The 16,758-nt window shown below is 44.3% G+C and overlaps 1 protein-coding gene across 5 annotated transcripts in view; it reads right to left on the reverse strand.

Annotated features, from left to right (window-relative positions):
• Positions 1-12,911, reverse strand: part of NLGN4X (neuroligin 4 X-linked) — a 333,057-nt gene extending 320,146 nt beyond the window's left edge. For 3 of the 5 annotated variants that reach the window (XM_057539088.1, XM_057539091.1, XM_057539087.1), the window contains exon 1: positions 12,422-12,911. The gene's annotated coding sequence lies outside the window, so the exon portion shown is untranslated. Of the gene's footprint in view, positions 1-10,075; positions 10,138-11,803; positions 11,891-12,421 lie in introns of those variants that run through there. The other 2 variants (XM_057539090.1, XM_057539089.1) reach the window with 2 other exon arrangements.
• Between the last annotated feature and the right edge of the window lie 3,847 nt (positions 12,912-16,758).

Here is a 16,758-nt window from a genome sequence, read left to right on the forward strand (position 1 = left end):
CCTGCCAGCTAAGGGCTGGGATACAGGTGTCATCCCAGGCATCCACTAGGACACGTAGCCTTCTTTTACCCAAAGCCCCTGGTTAATATTCTGATCCTTTATCAAATCATCTCTTTGCTAATTAACCCTAGTAGCCTGTGCTGTTGAAGAAGCTAAAAATTTGAAGGTATGTCATCTCCAGCTGAAAATTATAAAATTCCCTACTTTCTCAATATTTCAGCTATATGGCCCTAATGACTTGCCTTCAACTATTTAAAAAATATTTGAATTGAGTTGTTATTTTCCTTAACAATGGATATGGAACATGAGAAATTCAGCACACACACAATACAACACACTGACACACAGACACACACACACACCCCAGAAGGGAGATTCTGATAGAAAACTTCTTTGTTGTTAACCCTGAGTCTGGTTCCTGTCTTGTCGTGCCCACCCATCCCCCGCACTCTATTTTTCCTGGGGGGCTTTGTCACATGGATAGTACATGAAAGATAAACAACCTGGTCTTCTTCATCTGCCCCGTGTCTCAGCCCTCAATCAATGCTGAATAAGTGAATGAAACGAAATAAAAATACCAACAAGTTCATTTTTCCAGATTACCTTGGCAATTTAAACACTTTCAAGTAATCTTAGATCCCCTTACCTCTGTGACAATAAGGTATCATAGAAGCCTGCTATGTGATTCCAGTTACGTAATTTGGGTAACACTTGTTACAAAGAATCTCAAATTATGCTACCTCTCCTGAATCCATCAGTGTGAGGCTCTTCAAGTCCTTAATGTGTCTGTTTTCCGTGTAAAAGTCAAGACAGGGGTATGACAGGTATTAGAGAGGCTCCCAGTTATTTGATCTGGGAGCCTCTCTAAAAGAGAATCCCTTAACGAAGATGTGGTATATATGCATAATGGAGTACTACTCAGCTATAAAAAAGAATGAAATAATGCCATTTGCAGCAACATGGATGGACGTAGAGATGATCAAACTAAGTGAAATAAGTCAGAAAGAGAAAGACAAATATCATATAATATCACTCTGTGGAATCTAAAATAATACAAATGAACTTATTTACAAAACAGAAACAGACTCACAGACATAGAGAACAGACTTGTGGTTGCCAAGGGGGAGGGGGCTGGGGGAGGGATGGATAAACAACAAGGTCTTACTGTATAGCACAGGGAACTATACTCAACATCCTGTGATAAACTGTAATGGAAAAGAATATGAAAAAGATTGAATATATACGTATAACTGAATCACTTTGCTGTACAGCAGAAATTAACACAACGTTGTAAATCAACTATACTTCAGTAAAATAAATTTTAAAAACAGACAATCCCTGATTTGGGAGCTCCTGACAAAGACCTTAACTAGCTGAAAAATAGATTATACGAGGGGTGGTGGAGTCTGAGAACATTATCTGTGATTTTACAATCTTTGAGACTATGGTACATCAGAATCCATGATATTTTTCCTTATCACAAAAATGCTGAAATGTCTAACTTGCTTATTGATTTTTATAACGACCATAGGATACAGTCATTAATTAATGAGGCTAGATCCACTACCTTATGTTTAAAAAAAACAATATTTGATGGGCCCTCAATTCTTTGTTGAATCAAAGTAATCTGTTTAAATATGTATTCATTCACACAACTTACTTGAAAAATCAATGTTTCACAAATATAGGGTTTGACAACTTTAAAAAATATAAGCAGCTAAACAAATAGGACATGTGAAGAATTCTATTAAATTGTCCTGGAAAATCTTCTTTGCCATTTCATTTTTCTATTCTTTCCTGACTGATGGAAAGAATTATCCTCTATCTAGTTACCTTCATTGATCCTTTAATCCTTTAAGGACCTCTGAGTTCTCATCGGTCAGCAAACAGAAGAAAGGGAGGGGGGAGGGGGGAGGGGGGAAGGAGGAGGGAGGGAGAAGAAGGAGGGAGGGAGAAGAAGGAGGGAGGGGGAGGGGGGAGGGAGGGGGAGAGGGGGAGAGAGATTAAAGAAGGAAAGTCCGTAATATGTACCAGAAAACGGGAAGGGGTGATACACATGTGAACTAAATATCTTAACAACTTATTTATGAACATTCACACACAGGCAAGGATTTTTGAGGCGGTATATGCCTAAATCATCTCAACATTACCAGGGCTAAATTTCCTTCCAAGCTTGCAACTTGGACATGCTCAAGAAAAGTGATGAATGAAAGAAGGAATAGGAGTCAGAAGCTAGTTTCCAGAAAAAGATGCGTATACCTCAGTCACCGAATTTCTTTCTTGCCAAGACTAAGGAGCTCCATTCCCGAGCCTACCATATTGATTTCCCATCTTGAGCAAGGCCACACAAGACACGTAGCCGACAGAATCTCGCCCACAGAATCTAGCACACACGTGCTCAGATGGAGAGCCATGGCGGCCACCACCGCCAACCCGTGCCCGTGGTGGGCAGCACTGACTTCCCGTGGCTTCTGTCCTGCTGAGACAGATTCTCGGGTCTTGTGTTCTAGGGGCAGAAGATGCCTGTTCATCCAGGCAGGAAAGATACAGGGCTTGACTCGATACATATGTTTCCACTGACATGAGGTTGCTTACTAAGTATCAACTAATTATGTTTCAGTGAGGGCTGGAATTTGCTTGTTACCATAGTAACGTTAATAACTCCTGAACTTCACTTGAAGGCGAAGAGGTAGTTTCTGTGGACCATTAAATATAGATTCTGGGGACCAGCCTGGAAATGGTCTTACCAGATATGACACAGTTTCTTCTGGAAAATGCACATCAAACTATCTATTCATCCATCTATATATGTAGTCTCTACTTGTATTAATTTTGTATATATATATATATAGATCTCTTATATAAGTTAAATATGTATATACATTATGTAATACACAATTATATTTATATAATACGTTACATGGCTAAATGAATTCTTTTCATTATCTATATAAAGGCTTTCCAATTTTAAGATAAAGCATGTTTTGGGACTTCTCCGGTGGCACAGTGGTTACAACCAGGCGCTCCCAATGCAGGGGGCCCGGGTTCCATCCCTGGAACTAGATCCTGCACGCCGCAACTAAAAAAAAAAAAAAAAAGAGAGATCCTGCATGTGACAACTAAAGATCACGCCACAATGAAGATCCTGCACACCGCAACTAAGACCCGGCCCAGCCAAATAAATAAATAGATAGATAAATATTTTTTATAAAAAATAATAAAGTAAAATAAAGCATGTTTTGATGAGTCTTTCATCAATTATATAAATTGTATGCAAATACAAATATATAAATGAATAGTGTATACTATATATAGATAACCAACAAGGACCTACTGTATAGCACAGGGAACTATACTCAATATTTTGTAGTAACTTATAAGGGAAAAGAATCTGAAAAAGTGTATATATATCTATATCTGAATCAGTTTGCTGTACACTTGAAACTAACACAACATTGTAAATCAACTAAACTTCAACTTAAAAAATGCGTAGTATATACACATAAGTATATAAATATATAAATACAACATAGCAATAATTATATACATACATATTTAAATGAAATTTAGCTAGTTTAGAGGATGAAGTCTTTCTAGATATGATCTGCCAATAATACAACCCTGTGCAAGAAATAGCTTTGTGATGTTGTGGCTCTAACTGTCCTGAGACCACTTGGGTCCACACGCCAGCCTACTGACACGTCAGGGACCTATGTCTGTTTGCAGTCTACGTGCAATCCTATTTCCAAAGAACCTGAGCCCACTGGCAAAGTGACAACCCAGGACAGGAAATCCTCTGGCATTAGTTCACGGCTGCCGTGGCTCTCCCGTGAGCTGGGGTGTGTCCGTGCTTCTCGGTAGGTGCACCGTGGATGAGTGCTCCGTGTGAAATTGGGGTGCAAAGGGACTGCGGGAAGGCAGGGACCCCAAACCACACAGAGACTACTATGAGCTTCTCAACTCTGGGGACTTCCAGCTTCTCGGTGTTCATGGCAAGTGAACTCCGGGTTTGTCTGCTGTGCTGATACGATGCTTCTTCGACTGCACCGGGAGCTTTCGATGGCGACAGCCTCTCCACAGAGCCCTTGCGTACCGAGAGACACAAAGGCTCGCACCTCCTACCAGGCAGATAAAAGGGCTATTTAGTTTCCCCTTTTTAAAAAAGAGTGTCCAGCGTGATCCTTGCAAAAATTGTCAATTTCTCCATCCCAGTATGTAACCTGGAGGAATATGGATGGACATGAAAGGGCAGCGTGTTATCACTCCTACCACATAGACTATTTCACCCTGGACCTGGACAATGATACCTTGTAAGGAACTATTACTCACATCAGAAGAGAAAGCTTCAAGGAAAGTTAGAGAAAGCAGGTGCTTGCCCCTCAACGTACACTCTCAAATTATTTAGGTCTCAGTATCCTGTCATAAACCATCACGGAAAAGAACATGAAAAAGAATATGTATACGTATGTATAACTGAATCATTGTGCTGTACACGTGAAACTAACACAAGACTGTAAATTAACGTCTTCCCCCTCCAATGAGGAGTCTTTGCAGGTCCACCTCAGGTAACTTACATCATGAATTTTCTAATATCACTTACGTTTGGTGAATGATGGAGAGAAGAAATGGAAAATGACCAAGACAAAAATCCCATTTTTCATTTTGGTACTTTGTTTTTTTGTTTAGATCTAATGTGTTGCCGTGGCTGAGAAAAAACATTTGATGCATGAAATTGCTCTTGGTTATGCTGGTGCATACAGGCATACCTATGTGTATAAACATACACAGACACACACAGACACACTTCTCTTCTCACCACATGCCTTTAGGCCATGAGGGAGTATGCATCCGAGTGAGAAAAGCAGTTAACAGTGACATACTTTATTTGCTTGAAAAAATGTGTTTCCTCAGACTCACAGATACAGAGAGAACAAACGAGTAACCAGTGCAGAGAGAGAAGGGCGAGGGGAAAGATAGGGATAGGGGATTAAGAGGTACAAACTACCCTCCTACGCTGTTGGTGGGAATGTAAGTTGGTGCAGCTACTATGGAGAACAGTGTGGAGGCTCCTCAGAAAATTAAAAGCAGAGTTACTATGTGAGCCTGCAATCCCACTCCTGGGCATATATCCGGAAAAGACAAAAACTCTAATTCAAAAAGATACATGCACCCCAATTTTCATAGCAGCACTATTTACAATAGCCAAGACACGGAAGCAACCTAAATGGCCATCAACAGATGAACGGATAAAGAAGATGGGGTACATGTATACAATGGAATATTACTCAGCCATAAAAAGAATGAAATCATGCCATTTGCGGCAACATGGATGGACCTAGAGATGATCATACTAAGGGAAGTAAGTCAGACAGAGAAAGGCAAATATCATATGATATCACTTACATGTGGAATCTAAAAAAAGGATACAAACGAACTTATTTACAAAACAGAAACAGACTCACAGACATAGAAGACAAACAGAATACACTTTGCTGTATACCTAAAACTAAAACAACATTGTAAATCAACTATACTTCAATTAAAAAGAGGTACAAACTACTATGTATAAGACAGATAAGCCACAAGTATACATTGTACAGCACAGGGAACAATAGTCATTATTTCAAAATACCTTTTAATGGAGTATAATCTGTAAAAATACAGAATCGCTATGCTGTCCACCTGAAACTAATAGAATTATGTAAATCAACTTAAATTTTTTAAAAGTGAGTTCATCGCTGCCCACCACCTGGCCCATTCACAGAGGGTACTCGAGTAGGAAAAAACTGAAAACACTATAGGCACTCCATCTCAGTGGATTCTGGTCTCCACACACACACCTCCCCAATGCCCCGCACACCCCCATCCCCACTGGTTGTTTCTGAGACCACAGTTTGACGCTGCAGGCTGAGTAGCCAAAGCTGGCGGACCGTCAAGGTCACATAATCCACGTCCCTGCCACGGGTCTAAACCAAACACTGGTGATGTTGATAGATGAAACCCGGAAAATGACACCATGTGCAAATCCCATCACAGCTGTAAGAACACAACCAAAGAGATCTTTTCCATGCTTCGCAAAAATAAACAGCAAGTCACGGTTAATACATCTCTCATCACTGCCCATCACAGTTTCTTTCACTTTCTTTTTTTTTTTTTAAAGGATCCAAAAGCTTAACCAACTTTCTTTTTCATGTAGAAAAATCGGAGGTGAAATTCCCCATTTCAAAGAAGTGCACTTGGCAAAATATGACTTCTTCCCCCAACACCGCGCCCCCCGGAAAAAAAGTCCCAACCAGCAAAACAAAAGCAAAAATGGTTACCAGAGGGGAAAGTGGGGGAGGGATAAATTAGGAGTTTGGGATTAGATACACACCACTATATACATATAAAATAGATAAACAATGAGAACCTCTTTCAGAGCACAGGGAAGTACACTCAATGTTTTGTAATAACCTATACGGGAAGAGAATCTGAAAAAGAATATACACATTATATATGTATAACTGAATCACTTTGCTGTAGGCCTGAAACACAACAACTATACTCCAATTTAAAAAAAAACATGAGAGATGAGTCCGGATGAGGGTGGATGCCTGCAGAAACCTAAGAGAGTCAATTTCACAGAACAAGAAAGTAGAATGGGGGTTGTCAGGGGGAAATGGCGAGTTACCAATCAAAGGTCGTAAAGTTTAGATAACGCAAGATGAGTATCTTCTAGATCTGCTGTACAATATTGGACCTACAGTCGACAGGACTATACTGTACACTTAAACATGTGTTTAAGTGTACAGTATAGTGGATTCTCGTGTCACATGTTTTTACCACAAAGCAATAAAATAAAAACCATACCCTTGGGACGATGACTTCGAGATCGAAGGATGACTTCATCATCCAATCAGGGATTAGCCTCTGGAAACCAAAATGATCACCGACATCAACACATCAAACCAAGAAGGTCCAGTTGCCATCCAAAAAAGAGCGCTCTTTTACCTTGGTAAACCACTATTCATACAACACACATTTTAAATAAAACCACCAAACAAAACTCTGGGTTCTTTCCCTTCATTTCCAAAGAGCTGTGAAAGCACATGCCATTTCATTAATACCATCCTGAAATAAAGATCTGCCTCCAGCGAGGCCCTGTAGGGTTTATTCTTCCTCACTTCTTCCCTAATACGATTACTCTTTTTTCCTCTGGAATCAATTCAATAAAACCTCACCTTACTATACATTTCACGTTCGTTGGGGTTTGGTTCGTGTTGGGTCAGGCACCCCTTCTGGGAGGTGCCGCGGGGCCGGGGGCTGGTGCAGAGAAGATGCTCATTCTGGAAACTGGCCAATTTCCACAGGCAGGTGGCGCTCAGGGGTTCCACAGACACCTGGGCAGGTGATCTCAACAGTGAATGTCTGAAGTCTGAAATCAGAGCTCTAAGTGGCCTGGCTATTCTCCACTCACGTGCTGATTTTATGAGCCCTTTATTTCCTTTTTGTGTCATATACCCACTGCAGACACAAATCCTTCTCAGAGATATTTGTTCAAAGCCTATAAATGGCCAACCTCAAACTTCTAGGCGGTCCCACTGTTTTTTTCTCCCTTATTCATCTGTCCTACTCTGCCCGTCCCCAAGAAAAAGGAGGAAGGGTTTCCCATCCCGCCACTCACGGAGCACAGAACAGAAGAGGCTTTGAAAGGCCAAATGTAGGTTGTTTATAAATGACAAAACTGGAAAATATTCATGGCGTGAATGGCCCATGAATGGTTTGCAGCCCACAACAGATGACCTAATTGCCTAGAACCACGTGGGCTCAATTTTGAGATTCTCACTGTCTCCCCTTATCCGGCCCAAAGCGGAATATCTGATTTGAAACTGGTAGCTGACAAGTTTAAGAAATCAGCTGTCGCTTCATCCAAGGCCTAGTCTGTTTTAGAATTTTTTAACATAATTACGCGGAAAATGAGGTGTCTCTTCTGAAAAGATACAGTATCCAGGATATTTTTTTTTTTTAATTGGGCAACTGACTGACACTAAACCCTGAGCGTATTTTTCTCATTTGGGAATAAATGTATACTGTTAAGGATCAAGAGCATTATAGAAAGTATACAGTTGTGGTTGATATATTAAAAATCTGTTCCTTGCCCTTGACTTTCACATACAAAAATCAGCTCTCATCGGGTTTGGAATTTAAGTATATTTTAACCAGAGAAGCCTGTCATCAGAGTGAGGGCATTAAAGGGTTTTAAATATTTTCATACGGTGGCTTCATTGGAATCACATAAATTCTGTCAACAGGTTGTACTGTTGACAATACCTAGCTGTGCAATAAAGGTTTAGAGTCTGGAGTACCAATTAAAACGGAAGAACAGTAAAGCCACGCCAGACTCCGTGCACTTGAATATTTACTTTTGTGAGAACCCTCTCTGGGTTTTTTTGTTGTGGTCCAGGCATCAAAGCACAATATTCTAAAGAGCTCTTAAAGAGATGCTTGCACATTCTGAAAGCAACATAATGTGTATAGAGAGGAGACACTGTCATCTTTGTACAGAGACCGAGAAGCTTTGCACAAATTACTACAAAGGAAAAAACATGAAAAGGCCAAGTTCAGAAATAAAGAAAAACCCCACATACTTACTGCGGGTCTACATTCCAGGCCCCCCAAAAAAGAACTTTTACATTGCCCACATCTATTCACTTGTAAATTTCATAGCATGGAAATACCTGCTTTATCTACCTTATGTAGCAAATCGTCACTTATCAAGTATCTTACATCTGTCTTTAGATTTGGGTAAATATTAGCTGGGTTTAGGGCCAAATGTACATTCAGCACTCTTTTTATTCAGGGGAAAAAAAAAAAAAAAAAAAACTACAAAGGAAAGCAACAATTCTTCCACCAAAGAAAAACGTGTCAAAACACCTTGAAAATGGCATCAAAGCACAGCCATTAGTATGAAAATGCAATGATCATTAAACTCCCTGCTCGAAATCATTCCAGTTTCCAAAAAATTAAACCTGTCATTTTAATCCAGTAATTTAAAACTGATGAAGTAATTTTCCACTTGCTACTTATTGGCCCTCATGATTTTCTTACATGTCAAGGAAAATATTCTTTAAAATTGCCATATATATATCTATATATATATATAGAGAGAGATATGGATATATAGAGAGATATATCTCCAAGTACATTTATTTGGGTAATAGAATATTGAAGTTTTAATCTAGAAAAAAAATAAATATTTGCAGAGGCCTCCATGAGATTCTTATGTTCTTACTTTAGGGATGCATTTTTAAAATCCACATTTTTTAAATCTGGAAATAAGGGATGAATGCAGCCCTGTGCCGAAACACCTCCCCCCCCCCCACACACACACACACAAACACACACCTTCTGCTGCATCTACACAGGGAAGTCTACCCTGAAGATTTTCAAGGCTGGCTGTTAACCTCTTTCCACAGCCCACTAAAGGCAACTAGAGGCATGAAAAATTCCCCACCCCCTCAATCTGCCCCCAGAAAGATGCAGATTTCTGTGCCACCGGACCCTTTCTCCGGGCTCTCTCATTCTCTAGGAAAAACGCTAAGCATCGCCATTCAAACCACGCCGTTCTCCTAGCAGCTGAGGTTGCTTTGTTCTGATGGAAAGTCAGGTCTTGCAGCCCCGGTTAATTTCTAGCTGAAGTATATACCTACCGACGATGCCTTATGCACGCACTCCTACGTTGCCTGCAGAACCCTACACAAACTGGAAATTCTGCTCCCTCAGATAACTAAGTCTCCCCAAACTTTCTTTTCTTTTTCTTTTCTTTTTTCCTCTGCGTCCCGTCCCTCCAATCGTGGTAAAGGCTGACTCCGAAAAGGAGCTAGCTCGTACCACCTCGCACCACAAAACAGTTGCACGGAGCGCGCTCAGGATGTGGAAGCCGGGTCAGCCAGGGGACCCCTTCAAACAGCCTAGGCTACGAGCACAGAAAGCCGTTTCCCCGCCACTGACCCAGTAGGAAAAAAAAAAAGAAAGAAAGAAATCAAAGCAAGCATCCACACTACCACCTTGTGGATTCTGCTCGCAAGAACAGTACCTGCTGAGTTCGACACCCGCCACCGGACACACCTCACCCCGCATCTCCCGAGTTGGGTCCGCATGACGGAGGGCGAGCCGGGCCCGGCTCCGGCAGGCGCGCGCGCGCTCGGCTCCACGGCCGCCGCGCGCTCCCAGCGCGGGCGCGAGCCGCCTCCCCCGGCCCCCCGGCGCGGCCTCCTGCGCCCCGCCCCCTCCCGCCGGCCCGAGAGAGCGGCCTCGTGGCTCCGAAAATAGATGAAAAGAGGCCCACACCTGCTGGTCGGTTCAGACAAGGGAAGCACACCAGAGGAAAACCCGCAGCCAAAAGAAAAAAAAAAAAACCCACACAAAAAACAAAACGGAAAAGGGGAAGGGGCGGGGGGGAGGCAGAAGACGTCCTCCGGGCGCCCCTCGCCCTCCGAGGGGGGCTTCCGTTCCCAGGGCGGCCCGGCCAGGCCCCGAGGGTGCGCGGGGGACCCCCGGCTGCCGCCCCCGCCGCTTCGGGGATTGAAAGGGGGCTGTGTCTGGCGGCGGGCAGGCGCCGGAATGGTGCGCCGGGCCCAGGGATGCGCGGGCCCCCGGCCCGGATCCGGGGGCGCAGCGCCCGGGGGGCCGCCCGGGAGAGCCGGGCGGAGAAATGGAACCTACCGGTCCTCGGAGGGGCGAAGAAGCCGGGGGAGGGAGGGGAGGGGTGCGGTCGGGGAAAGAGGGGGCGTCTGGGAGACTGGAGGGTGCCCGCGCGCCCTGAAGAGGCGGCGGGCTTCCCGGAGAGCCGGAGCGGGGGGGAGGGAACACTCGTGGGCTGGGGTCGGGGTGCAGCCGGGACCTCGGCCTCTCCTCGGGCCGCCGCCGGCCCGCGACCCCCGCGCCGTCTGCAGCCGAGCGGCACGCCGGTTCGGCCCCGGGGGGTCAGGCCGAGCCGCGCGGGAAAGGGCAGGGGGCGGCGGCGGGGGTCGGGATGAAATCGGCTGCGAAAGCGTGGGAGGCGGGCGGGATCTGAAGCGCGGGACGGCTGCGAGCTTTGGGATACGGCGGGGGGGGGGGGGAATGGAGCGAGGGAGGGGGGAGGGTTGTCTGTTACGTGGCCCAAGGCTCTGCGGGTGGTCCGCACATCCGAACCGAGTCCCCGGACCTCCGCCCCCCGCCTCCGGCGAGAGGACCGGCCCGCCGTGCGCCCCGCGGGCTCTGCTCCCGAAACGAGGGTTCTCCGTGGGCACCGACGGGGGTCCGGAGACCCCGGTAGGGCGCCCAGCGCCGGTCCCCGCAGCTACCAACTTTTGCGGTCCTCGGGGAGAAGCGGGCAGCTCGGGGACGGTGCTCAGGCGGCAGCTGCGTGCCCCGCGCAGACGTCCAGGCCAGACCCAAAGGCTCCCGAAGCAGCAAAACCACCAACCGCCCTCACTCCTCCCCCCCTCCATCTCCCGCCGCTTGCCTTCCCACAGCCCACACGCACGGGTGAAGGGCGGATGGGAGTGGGAGGGCAGGTGGCCCGCTCCCCAGCTTTGCAGAAGCGGCGCTAAGCTATGTCGTCTTCACCCGGGGTCTCCAGCGCGCCCGGGTCGCTCCCCAGCAAAGCCCAACCAGGTCCTAATCAATCACGTGCGTTATTTCGTGCATCACACAAGCCGTCATCTTAGCCAAGGCCAGCAGAGGAAGGAGGGAAGAAAAAAAAAAAAAAAATCGCTTAATGCAAACCCAGCCAAGCCTGTTTTCCTTTTTTCTCTCTGGTTAACCCAAAAAAACGCACCCCGGGAGGTGGTAGCTGACAGTTTCCTTAAAGAAGAAGGAGGAGAAAAAAGCCCGTGGTGGCTCACAGTTTCCAGAAGTGCTTCTGGCTTCCCCGCCAGTCCTGCTTTGCAGAGATCTGGCACTTTGCTCTTTCTCTCCCTGTACTGCAGATGTATTTTTTTTCCCTCCTGTGTCCGCCACACTCTTCTGTTTATTTGTATGTAACACAGCGCTATTTTGTAAACACATCACACACGGCCCCAGAGCCGTTCAAATAGCTGATTGCAGCAAAATGCTTCCAAACCACGGTGGTCCCAATATTTTTAAGTCATAAGAAAAAAAAAATGTACTGTTTCTGTAGAGATGTGCACGAAGCTTGCACAGGACACGCCGTACATATATATCCACACTCCCACCCACACCTAAGAAACGGAGCGACCGATGGATAAGAAAAAGTCCTATCCAAATTCTCAAAATTAAAAAAAAAAATTTTTTTTTTTAAATGTCGGATGCAGTGAAGCGCAAACGTTAGCAGTCGGGCTTATCATCTTTTGCTGGGAAGCACACATGAGTCAAAACGTTAAATAGGCTTTAAAAAAAAAAAAACCCCACAGACACATCTTAAAACGGCACCTACCTTAGCCGTGGAAAAGCTGCATCGGCTGTAAGTGTTCTTTTTATGCATCCAGATTTTTCCAGGGACCGAGGCTATGATTCAGGAGGATATACTAAGTCCAAGCGCCTTGGCTTTCTCGAATCCCAACTGGATTCGCTCCCCCGAAGAAACGCGAGGACCACCGACGCTGCCGTTTGCAGGAAATTCGTTGTTTCTGCCGTAGTCTGATGGGGAAGAAGAAACAGGGACACAGTCGGAGCAGGAAGGGCAGCGTTACGTCTGAATAAGAGCTCTGTATGGAGAGACAGAGACCCGTCTGCAAGAAAAAGAGAGATTGAAGCGAGAGGTCCTGATGGCTCCCAGCTCCCCCTCTGCTATTGGACCAAACTGAATGAAATTTACAAAGCCAGCAGCCAATAGATCCCCGCGGTCGGCCCCATCGCTACAGAAACCACATCCACGGCTACAAGCGCATGCAAAGAGCAGCTAATCCCAGTGCAAACCAGCTGGAACAGAGAGATTCCGGTGCCGCCGGCGTGGTGGAACAGGTGAGCGCGTCTCACTGGGCCACCGTGCCAGAGCGCACGGGAAAGCTTGCTTCCCTGCCCTCTCCAGATACCCTTCAGAGACACCAAACACGCTGCCGTATTTGCAAACACCTTTAACCCTTTAAGGCTGTGCTATCCAAGGGTGAGTGCCAGCAGTGCAAGCTCTTCCCCGGGGGTCAGGCTGACAAAGGTGTTACTGTTTCTGGATGGCATTCGGCTTGTACTGGGAAACAATGATTATAGATAGATAAATTAGCAAAATTAGAATGAAGACCTGTAAAGGACAGAACCTCTTTTATGCCCAGGTGATGGGTTAATACCTTTTGGGGTTCTTTTTTTTTTTTAATTTATTTTTTGGTTGCGTTGGGTCTTCGTTGCCGTGCGTGGGCTTCTCAGTGCCGGGCACAGGCTCTAGGCGCGTGGGCTTCAGTAGTTGTGGCACGCGGGCTTCAGTAGTTGTGGCTCGTGGGCTCTAGAGCGCAGGCTCAGTAGTTGTGGCACACGGGCTTAGTTGCTCTGTGGCATGTGGGATCTTCCCGGACCAGGGCTCGAACGCCTGTCCCCTGAACTGGCAGGCAGATTCTTAACCACTGCACCACCGGGGGAAGCCCCTGTTTGTTTCTTATATAGTAGTGGTTTTGATGAATAAAATATTGAAGAAGTTTCTAGCATCTGCCAGTTCTATTGAAATACCCCTCCTTCACTTTTGGGATCCAGGATTTCATCTTTTCCAGCCAACTCAGAATTTGGTAATAGGACCTGGTATTCATCACTGGGTTAGAGGGAGCTGGCTGTCAATTGCATGATGTCTGAAGCTCCTCTCTGATAAATCAGGGAAGGCTATAGAGTGCTGTGGCAGTCTGAACACAGATTCTCAAACTAGACTGCTTGGGTTCAAGTGGCATACGACCTTCGCTGTGTGTTTAAATACTTTGTCTGGGTTTCCGCCTCTGTAACGTGGAGAAGACAAAAGTAATCACCTTGTGATATCCTTGTGATGTGATATGATACAGGACTAGGCATGCAAGAAGCTCCTAATAAATGTCTGCTTTTCTTAACCTTATTTCACAGACCTATGGACTTATTCATTAAAGGAAAAACATAATGTCTTCTATCCATAGGACATCCTCGCAATTGCTTCTGCATTTAGGCAGCAAACTCAGGCGTCCAGTCTGCTGTCATTATTTGGTGTGATGGAACAATTGGGGATTCCTCAGGAGTTTTAAGAGAAGGACTCTTGGGGAACATAGCCAATAGTGGGGGAGGTGATAAACACTGATTTAGGAGACCTAGTTTCAGATCAAGTGTCTTAACCCTGCTAGCTTTAACCTGTTGGAAAGTCTGTTAGGTTCTGTGAACCTCAGGGAACAGATCCTTTAAACAGTGATTAAAATAGCTCTCTGTGGTTCCTTGGGACAAATAAATGAGATAATAGGCACGAAAACACACATCACCAAAAAGATGTCTATATATATCATACATACAGGTACAGAGAGCATGCTATTTTCATCACTGCTATATATACAATATATATACACAAAATAGATATATAATCTAATAATAGAACATACATATGTTTTATATACATATATATTTTTCTTCTATCATTTAATAATTATTTAAGATCCAGTAACATAATAGTATCGCTAATAAGTACAGTTTTTCCCCCAAATTAGTAACACACATATAACTGTAGACACAAAAATATATAGACATATATATATATATATATATATAGACATCTATTCTTCCCAAAGTAGAGTTTAGAAGCAGAGACGAGCAGGCCAGAAAGTCACTGGCTTTGCCGAGAAAGTGTGAATTCACTGATTTATTTATAAGTTTATCAAGTATCTCTTGAGCACAGGCATAATCCTAAGCAATAAAAATGCATTTGTGAGTAACACACATCCATTTATTTTTGAAGAAGCATACAGTCTAGTGGATAAGGGAGCCAACAGCGTAAGAAAAAAATGATCACCAGAAGATGTGAAAATACCTATGATGTATGAATTCATCGGCATCCATGCAGATGGAAATGATGGAGAAAACAGTCTTCAGAGAAAGAGTGCTCTCAGCAGAGAAGGAAGCGTAGCAGAGAAGAACAAACCTGACTCCCTGTTCAATCTGTTCCATTAGCTCTAACCTTCAGTGTTCTGTTGTCTGTGCTTAGTCAGGCTGGCTCTGCACCTTTTGTGAAAGAACGTTGCCTAGAGCCTGAAATATACATGGCAGCACATTCTCAAGGCTCTGCCTCCCAGGCTTGACCTTTAAAGGCATAATAAAAAGTTGCAGAACAGAAAATAACAATTGTGGGTTGCTCCCTGGTGGTCCAATGGTTAGGGCTCAGCGCTTTCACTACCGTGGCCTGGGTTCAATCCCTGGTTACGGAACTGAGATTCCAACAAGCGGTGGCCCGTGCAGATTTAAAAAAAGAAAGAAAGAAAGAAAGAAAGTAACAATTGTTGAAGTTTTCTTGGAACATTGTATTGTGACCACAATCAGCCATACCTCCTCCCGTTTTAGTAAAAAAGAAGCCTGGATTCTATTCTACCTCCGGTCAGGTGGTTCTTTGGGACACTTCTCAGTCTTCTGGCTTCCCGAATAAAGCCCTTATTCGTTGCCCCAACACTTCCTCTCCAGATGTATTGGCCTGTCATGCGGCGAGCGGTGCAAGCTTGGAATGGGTAACAGAATGGTAAATAAACATGCATCAGGTGCAGACGTTGGGGGAAAAGACATGGAAACAGCATGGGTAAAGGCACAGCAGCAACAACCTGTATGTGGGGATCTGGAGTACACAGGGTGTGGTATGGGCAGGGCAGAGAGTGTGAGAAGAAGAGAGACAAGACAAGAGGGTGAAGAATTCTTCTGAGACCTATTTATGGAGGGTCTTGAATACCATGCTGAATGGCTGGAATTTATCCAGCAGGCAGTGGGGCACCAATAGCATATGTTAAGCAGGGGGTAGGGGAGGCATAATCAGATTTGTATTTTAGGGCAATTGCTCTGGTGGCAATGAGAAGAAGGAGCCAGAGGAGCACAAGACAGAAAGCAAAGATACATCTTCTGAGACTGCTGCAAGGATGGATCCCAGAGAAATGAAGTCCTGAGTAAGAGGGAGCGAGAGAGACAGACAGATGGAGAGAGAGAGAGGAAGGAAGGGAGGGAGGGAGGGAGGGAAGAAGGAGAAAGAAAGAAGGAGAAAGAAAGAAAGAAAAAGAAAGAAAAGAAAGAAAGAAAAAGAAAAAAAGGAAGGAAGGAAGGAAGGAAGGGGAAAGAAAGAAAGAAAGAAAGAAAGAAAGAAAGAAAGAAAAAGAAAGAAAAGAAAGAAAGAAAAAGAAAAAGGAAGGAAGGAAGGAAGGGGAAAGAAAGAAAGAAAGAAAGAAAGAAAGAAAGAAAGAAAAGAAAGAAATAAAGAAAGAAGGAAAGAAAAGAAAGAGAAAGAAAAAGAAATGAAGGAAGGAAGAAAGGAAGATAAACAACAAGGTCCTAATGTATAGCACAGAGTACTATATTCAATATCCTGTGATAAACCATAATGGAAAAGAATGTAAAGAAAATAGAATGTACATATGTATAGCTGAATCACTTTGCTGTACAGCAGTAATTAACACAACATTGTAAATCAACTGCACTTCAGTTACAAAATAAAATGTTTAAAAATTTAAAAAAGAAAGAAGAAGGAAGGAAGGAGAGAAAGAAAGGAAAGAGAAGGAAAGAAAGAAAGAAAAGAAGAAAGAGAAAGGAAGGAAGGAAGGAAGAATGACCCTGTTGAGATTTTTTAAAAGTACTTAAAGAGCCAGAGTATTA

Source organism: Balaenoptera acutorostrata, chromosome X, assembly GCF_949987535.1.
Source record: "Balaenoptera acutorostrata chromosome X, mBalAcu1.1, whole genome shotgun sequence".
NCBI lineage: Eukaryota > Metazoa > Chordata > Mammalia > Artiodactyla > Balaenopteridae > Balaenoptera > Balaenoptera acutorostrata.